Source organism: Odocoileus virginianus, chromosome 4 (genome assembly GCF_023699985.2).
Source record: "Odocoileus virginianus isolate 20LAN1187 ecotype Illinois chromosome 4, Ovbor_1.2, whole genome shotgun sequence".
Lineage (NCBI taxonomy): Eukaryota > Metazoa > Chordata > Mammalia > Artiodactyla > Cervidae > Odocoileus > Odocoileus virginianus.
The window spans coordinates 19,013,790-19,022,814 of NC_069677.1; positions in this window are offsets into that span (position 1 = coordinate 19,013,790).

The window sequence follows — 9,025 nt, forward strand, 5'->3', positions numbered from 1 at the left end:
CTCCTTGCCTTTCTCCTTCCAAACAGAAGCTTTAAAGCAAAGGTCAGGATTTTAATAAAGTCTTGGAGGATGGTTATTATGCAATGTTGACACTTCACTACAGCAGGAAATTTAAAGACAAGAGCTTTGCACGCAAACAGGGGAAACTTACCTTTATGGTTCTAACTTAGCCTTGTAAGTAGTTAACAGCACATTTGCCAGCTTCCAGCCTCCAAAAATCTAAGCAAAGTGCAAGACAGGCTCTTCACATAGATACCATCACCTGTATTATCCCAGAAGTCAAAACTCTGCAATATTTTTTAGGGCAGACTCAATCTAAATTGGTCACCATCTGGTGAATAACAGCCAGTTGGTGCCAGTTAAAATCATGCTAACATTGCTTGTTCTCACAGTAATATGAAAGGATTATGCCATTCAGCTCGTGTGTGTGTGTGTGTGTGTGTGTGTGTGTGTGTGTGTGTGTGTATACAGCAATAGGAAGCCTGAATGATCCCTTAGCAGGCAGACACTTGTTATATTATCCATCTCCAGAGAGAGATTTTCAACTAGTTATCTGGGATTCAGGAACTGTGTATGGGTTTCTTTCTCTACCACCAGCATTGGGGAATTTGTTTTATCTTTTATTCATTCATTTATTCAAACATGTGTTGAACATTTGCTCTTTACTAGCACTGTGAACAGTGCTGAAATAGGGTCAATGTTGATCTTTCATTATAGAAAAAGACACAATGTCTACATAGGCTATACAAAACAAGGTTGAAATAATAGCTCCTTTCCAATGAACAACTGTTCTGTGGCATGTCCTTTGAACTGCATCATTTTCAAACTTTACAACAACCTTCAGAGGTAGGCATAGTTTTCCCCACTTTTACTGGTGAGATAATAGAGCCAAAGAAGCTTACTCACCTAAGAACACACAGTCAGTTAAGGCTGAACCCAGTGCAAACCCCAGGTTTAGCAGATTCTCAAAGTCACACTTTCCCATACTACACTGAGATCTCCCAAAAAGTTCAAATAAAAGTGTTATTGGAGTATTGAGGAAGGAACATTGCTTCTGTTTGGAGCGGATCAAGGAACGAAACAGTGTGGTAGAGGAATTGGAAAGAGAGGTGAAATTAAGATGTATGGTAATAAGGAAGGAAGAAATAAGATATTACAGGACAAATGAAATGCATTCACTCATCCATCCATCCATCTAACTATTGTTTATACATATAAATAAAATAACTACAACATGACGGGATACTTGCCTTTGGAAAGAGAGTACAGTCTTCCATGTGAGCCCATAGGAAGGTGTTTGCACACGGCCCTCGAGAGGTGGGAAAAGGGAATAAAAATGGGTAAACTATTACTGAAATTACTCACTAGAGAGCAAGAACTATGACTTACTGGCTTTTATATCCCAGAATGGTTCTTGACATAAAAAGTGTTTGAACAAATGAATGAGTTACTGACATCTGCTGAGGGCCAGGTACTCTCTAAGCCTGGTGCTTCTTATAAATATTATATTATATTATCATCACAGCATCTCTACAAGGTAAGCATGTATTATTATATAAGAGATATGGCAAAATCTGAGGCTCAGAGAGGTAAACACTTGCCCAATATCACAGAGCTAGGAATATATAAAGCTGTGTTTTACTTTGATTCTAGAGCTTGCAGTTTTTCTCATTCTCTGCTCTGTTCTAACTGCCTGGCTAAAGCAGTGCTATTTTATTAGTATTGTTATTATTTATGATAAACACTTCATGGAAGCATAACACAAATACATAAATGTGAACTAATCATGTGTATAGCATGATCAATTTTTACAAAGTAAACACAACCAAGAAAATCACAGGTGATAGAGTTTGACTTAATACAGTGTCAATATCTTCATTTCTGTTGGGGTAAAATACTTCCTTTGTAGGCACACACTCCTCCTGGGAGCTCAAGTGCTACAGAGTTATGACCTGCCTAGAGAATGAGTTAATCAGTAAATGATAGCTTCTCTTTGGGGAGCATGTTGGTTCCCTCAAGTCAGAGGTTATCACCATTAAGCAATAGCACTAGAGGCATTGTCGGACCCGGGACAGATCTGACTGGCTCTGCATCCCAAGCAGCAGAAAGAAGCGATAGTGAGACTTCTGCATCAAATTTTGAAAACGGGCAGTGATTAACATGCTGGTCTGTTGTATTGCTATAATCACAAGCTGTAAAATCTAGTCAGCGAGTTAGCCTGGATACAGAAAACCCTGAAAAGATAAGGAAGAGTGAAGTTGTCAGAGAGTAAAGAGGCAGAATCGTACTTTTGACTGATGCTGGGTGGCCTGAGCTCCACCCTACATGTGGCTTCTCATTTTCTGTGTTATCTGGACACAGTCCCTTCTTTTTCCTGAGTGTCTTGCTCCTTTCCTTTAAGATGGTCATAGGCTTGGCAATATGGCACTAGAACAGTCATTATTAGCCCTTATCACTATGCAGGTGAGTCACCTGGGGCTTTTTTACTTTGTTTTATAATTTTCTGAATGTCTTTGCAAATAATTAGAGATGTTCAGTTCTTACGCTAACCTGTGGGTTGTGGCCATTGTGTGAGATGAATCACCTTACTTCAGAAGGGACTCTAAAAGTTAAAATTTGATATAGAGAACAACTAGGTATAATGATTCCTCAGTGATTATCTTCAAGAACTACATTTCCAAGATTATACGTTAGTTCAAATATTAATTTGAAAAAAATTCATAAATGTTTACTTAACCTGACTCCAAAAGAAACATTAAAAAACCTTAGATTTAAATTGTATTTATCTGAGAAAATGACACCACAATTTTTAATCACAAGAAGTAATTAAATTTAAAATACACTTGGTAAACTTTGCACATTTCTAGTGATTAACCATAACATGAAGTCCACAGGATAAAAGAACAAATTAAGAGATTATTTGGTTGTGTATGCTTATTAATCTGGAATAAACTATAATATTGCTTTCTTATTTGAGATCTGCTTTGTTATTCTGAAAGGTTATCATATGAGAAAAGAAAGGTTAAAACAGTTCAGAGATTTTAAACAATTAGTAAATGTAAAACCCAATATTGTGTTCCACAGTACGTATACAATGCTCAGATAATATTTAAATTCTTCCTGAATGATGGCTGTGTGTGTGTGTGTGCCCAGTCAGTCATGTCTGACTCTCCGCAACCCCATGGATGAAGCCTGCCAGGCTCTTTGCCCATGGAAATGTCCAGGCAAGAATACTGGAGTGAGTTGCCATTTCCTACTCCAGAGGATCTTCCTGACCCGGGGATCAAACCCGAGTCTCCTGCATCTCTTGCATTGGCAGATGGATCCTTTACCACTGCACTACTGGGGAAGCCAAAAGATGGACAGGATTTGCCAAGACAAGAGCAAGGTTGGGGCATTTAGGCAAGAGAAACAGCAAGGGCAGAGGCCTAGTGACGTGAACGTGCACAGAAAGGAGAAAAGAAATGGCCCAGTTTCCCTGTCTATAATCTCTATCCCTAGAAGTAAGAGCTATGGTAGGAAAGGCTAGCTAGAGACTAGTCATGGCAGGCTTGGCCTTGTTCAGGCGTTGTTTTCTGCAACCTTGGGAAAGTTGATGAGTTAGGGAGTGAGTTGCCTAAGGTCAAACATGTAATAAGAGCAGAGGAGTTAAACTGGAATTCAAATTGTCAGATCTGAAATCTCAAGATCTTTTTGACTGACTCCATCTATTGAAATGGATTGCTAGGGTCGTGGGAGAATACCCATGCCAAAAACATCACACTTAAAGACCTCCAGATTTTTCTATAACAGCCTAAGTGTTTGGAAGTGTGATTCTTCAGAAGTGAAAAACTAATATGATATGTTTAATGACTGTTTCCCTGGTGGCTTCAAGGTCTTCTCCAGGATGGAAGGTACCAGTTACTCATCCATGCACAGCAGCAGGATGCAGTGTTTACCACCAGGAAGCCCAGAAGGACATTGCATTAGAAAGTGTAGAGGGAATTTAAAATTGAGTGAATACAATTACCCAAGTTGGAATTTGGCCAAGGTCTCAAAATTTAATATCGCTACTCATCCTAGATCTTTGAAAGGCCCTCTGTAGTCGGAGTCTTAATTTTATTGTTCCTGTAAAATTCACTGGATAGTATTTCTCACCCTTCTCCCCTCACCCAGACGAGGACTCTTCATTTTCTTTTCTTGGCTACAGTACTTCCGATATGGCTTTGATTGCTGCTATTGACACCGAGACACTTTCATTGCCCCTGAAGGCCATTTTATTTATTGGTGCTATGTTTCCAAAAGATGCATTTCCTTCCACAAATATGTTCAGCTGGCCACATAATAGCATAGCCTGACATTTTGGTCACCACTCAGGAGAGCAGCAGATTGTGTAAATTCCACAGCTCTAGCCTGTCAATTGTGAGATACCTTGAAAAAAATTTGTACAGGTTGACCTTGCTTTAAAGAAAGAATCATAGAAAATATACAATCAAAAATATAGCAGGAAGTAGAATCTAGTATCACATTTCAAAGCTCAGGAAGATTTAGTTAACTATTATGCATATCCATAACCTTTTAATAATGAAAACTAAAGCGTGACTAAAATAAAAAATGTACATAGAAACAAAATTGAAGAATACTTGAAAAGTCATGCGGTAAACATCCAAATTCAAATAGTTAAATCAGCAAATACGTGATTGAACTATTAATTAACAAGAGAATGTAAAACATGAAACAGTATTCAACTTTACTAATAATCAAAGAAATGCAAATGTAGACAATGAGGAACATTTTTACACTTACTATTGAAAAAAAGAAGCTAATTTTGCTATAGAAATGTTGGCATTACTGGTGGAGTGCTGAATTTCCATGATTCTAAGCTTAATAAGCACAACTCTTTGAAGAAGTAATTTGGCAATTAAGGTCAAGATCCTAAAGATGTTATATTCTTCCAGACAAAATTTTAATCCTGAAAATTTACCTAAAAAATATTTCAATCAAAGAGAAAAATATATCCACATAGGTATTCACAGTAAGATTGAATGGTAACTTTAAGTTAACATTCAGAAATAAAGAATTCCTATGACTCAGGAACAAAAACAAACAGTCCAACTAAGAAATAGGCAAAAACCTTGAATAGACATGTGTACAAAGAAGATATATAGTCCAATAAGCACATGACAAGATGCTAAGAATCTCTAATTACCAGAGAAATGTCAATCAAAACCACTACAAGATACCACCTTGTTTCCATTAAGATGGCTACTATAAGAACAAAGAAATGCCCCCCTAACCTCAGAAATGAAGAAGTGTGGGTTAGGATATGTAGAATTTGGGAAATGTGCACTGTTGGTAGAATGTGAATGGTGCAGCCTCTTTGGAAAATGGTATGATAATTCCTCAAAATAATTAAAAATATGATTCCACATGATCCATCAATTCTACTTTTCATTATATACACAAAATAACTAAAAGCAGGATCTTGAGCAGATATCTGTACACCCATGTTCATAGAAGCATTATTTACAACAGTCAAAATGTAGAAGTGAAATATTATTCAGCCTTAAACATTAAGAACATTCTGATACATGATACAATGTGAATGAACATTCAAGATATTATGCTAAGTGAAATAAGCTAGTCACAAGAAACCAAATACTGTAATTCCATTTACATGTGGTACCTTGGGTAGTCAAATTCATAGAGACAAAAAGGAGAATGGTGGTTAGCAGAGGCGTGGGGTATGTGGGAAAGAGTAGCTGCTGTTTAATGGGTAAAGAATTTCTATTCTGCAAGAGATAAGAGTTCTGGAGATTGGATGCACAAGAATACAGATATACTTAACACTTCCAAACTGTGAAGTTAAAAATGCTTAAGATGTTAAATTTTATGCTGCATGTATTCTTACCACAATTTTAAAAAATGATAACTTTGCTTTGTTAAAAGAAAAGTAGGGAAATGACTTAGTCAATTCTAAACTGTCATGTGATAGAGTATTATGTATTCATTAGACATTATCATTACACACAGTATAAAAATTCTCATGATATTTAAATTTTAAAACACAGAATTCAAAATTCATATTTATAGGCTTGTAACCTAATCTAATGACAGAGCATGCATACAGTCTAATATAAAAATGAAAAGAATTGGAAGTTTTAAGATGATAGAATTGTATTTAAGTTTCATGATGGTCTATTTAAATTATTCTACAATGTTATTTGTGAAAGAAATAAAATTTGTAATACTCCTCTAAAAAGGGGCTGTAATATATTTTCCTTTATGGAAAGTAATTAAAAATAAATGTTCTTTCTCCCCAGAAAGAAGTTAGCAAATAAGTAATTTGGACATAGAGAAACCCCTTTGGAAGGAAAAATCCAAACACAGTATTCAGCTTGGGATAAAAACAAAAAACAGGAAACAAACAAACCACTGAAATTTAAATCATGAACTACAGAAAATTCCAAAGATACAAGTAAATTGAGAATATTTTTTTAACATTTTAGGTTTTAGATATTTAACTTGTGATTAATTTTAGATATTATTATTATTTTACTTAAAAGATTTTTTTCTTTAGATATATGGTTTTATAAGTTTAGTAATTTTTCTTTATATTTGTTCTTGCCTAATGCTGAGGACAAGAGGAGAAGGCGATGGCAGAGATGAGATGGTTGGATGGCATCACTGACTCAATGGACATGAGTTTGAGCAAACTCCTGGAGAGGGATGGACAGGAATGGACAGGAAAACCTGGTGTGCTGCAGTCCATGGAGTCACAAAGAGTTGGACATGATTTGGGGACTGACTAACAATAATGTGACAAAAAAGTATGATTTGGTATATATTTTTTGTAATAAATAATATTTAGAGATAGCAATGCTTGCTTTAAGTGTTTATTCATTCAGTAAGTACACACTTGTTCTTTTCTTCACCAAATGATTTGTGATAACTGATATTTAAGTCAGATATTTACAAAACATGTCAGATGTTTCTGAGATGTTATTTAACAGGCCATAATTTTCCTGCCTTTAAAATGAGGTCAGAAGCCTCATCTCTTTGTAATAATCAAATATTTTGTGAAGATAAATGACATCATATGAAATAATTAACCTTTCAATAAAGAGTTCATTGTGGAGCAGACTCCTGGAGAGAGAAAGAGTGTGAGAGCTAGAGAGATGTAAATTTTTCAAAAGTGTGATCACATGGAAGTGGAACCATAGAAAACAAGAGAGGAGAAGACACTCCTATCAGGCCCTACCAGACTTGGCCAAGATTTCCTATTATTTGTCCTGACCCCAGTTTGGGTTGAATTTCCAACTTTCTGACTGACTGATAGCAGATTCTTAAGTTATCTGACATAAAGTCATAAAGCCTCAGTGTTTACACATAAAAAATGCAGATTAGAAATCCCTCAAAAGGTAAATAACTATGAGGATTAAATGCAGCAATGCTTTTAAAATGTCTACCACAGTGGCTGGTGCATTGTGGTGCACAGAAAATGGGAGTTCTTGCCCCACTGCTTGACTTAAAATGAATTAATAACTTGCCTCCTGTTTCTTAGAAACCACATGTATTCTAAGGGAACCATCAGTCAGTCAGTCAGTTCAGTCGCTCAGTCGTGTCCGACTCTTTACGACCCCATGAATCGCAGCACGCCAGGCCTCCCTGTCCATCACAAACTCCCGGAGTTTACTCAAACTCATGCCCATCAAGTCGGTGATGCCATCCAGCCATCTCATCCTCTGTCATCCCCTTCTCCTCCTGCCCTCAATCTTTCCCAACATAAGGGTCTTTTCCAATGAGTCAACTCTTTGTATGAGGTGGCCAAAGTACTGGAGTTTCAGCTTCAGCATCAGTCCTTCCAATGAACATCCAGGACTGATCTCCTTTAAGATGGACTGGTTGGATCTCCTTGCAGTCCAACGGACTCTCAAGAGTCTTCTCCAACACCACAGTTCAAAAGCATCAATTTTTCAGTGCTCAGCTTTCTTCACAATCCAACTCTCACATCCATACATGAACACTGGAAAAACCATAGCCTTGACCAGGCGGACCTTTGTTGGCAAAGTAATGTCTCTGCTTTTTAATATGCTATCTAGGTTGGTCATAACTTTCCTTCTAAGGAGTAAGTGTCTTTTAATTTCATGGCTGCAGTCACCATCTGCAGTGATTTTGGAGCCCCCAAAAATAAAGTCTGTCACTCTTTCCACTGTCTCCCCATCTATTTCCCATGAGGGGATGGGACCAGATGCCATGATCTTAGTTTTCTGAATGTTGAGCTTTAAGCCAACTTTTTCACTCTCCTCTTTCACTTTCATCAAGAGGCTTTTTAGCTCCTCTTCACTTTCTGCCATAAGGGTGGTGTCATCTGCATATCTGAGGTTATTGATATTTCTCCCTGCAATCTTGATTCCAGCTTGTGCTTCTTCCAGCCCAGTGTTTCTCATGATGTACTCTGCATATAAGTTAAATAAGCAGGGTGACAATATACAGACTTGACGTACTTTTCCTATTTGGAAACAGTCTGTTGTTCCATGTCCAGTTCTAACTGTTTCTTCCTGACCTGCATACAGGTCTCTCAAGAGGCAAGTCAGCTGGTCTGCTATTCCCATCTCTTTCAGAATTTTTCACAGTTTATTGTGATCCACACAGTCAAAGGCTTTGGCATAGTCAATAAAGCAGAAATAGATGTTCTTCTGGAACTCTCTTGCTTTTTCGATGATCCAGCAGATATTGGTGATTTGATCTCTGGTTCCTCTGCCTTTTCTAAAACCAACTTAGCTGACACTAATTCTTATTCTCCCCAAAGTCTAATACAATTCCTTACGTGTGATAGGTACTTGATATATATTTATTGATTAATGCAAACATTCAATAAACACTTTTTGCTCAATCAATTGCAGCAAGAGATACATTTTTAAAATGCTTTCCTGATATATTGTGAGAATTCAGAGCTACCAAATGGAGAGTAGTTGGAGAATCACTTCCTACTTAATTTAAGAAGAGGGAGAGGCCCTTCCCTGGAATTGTAATAATTACAATT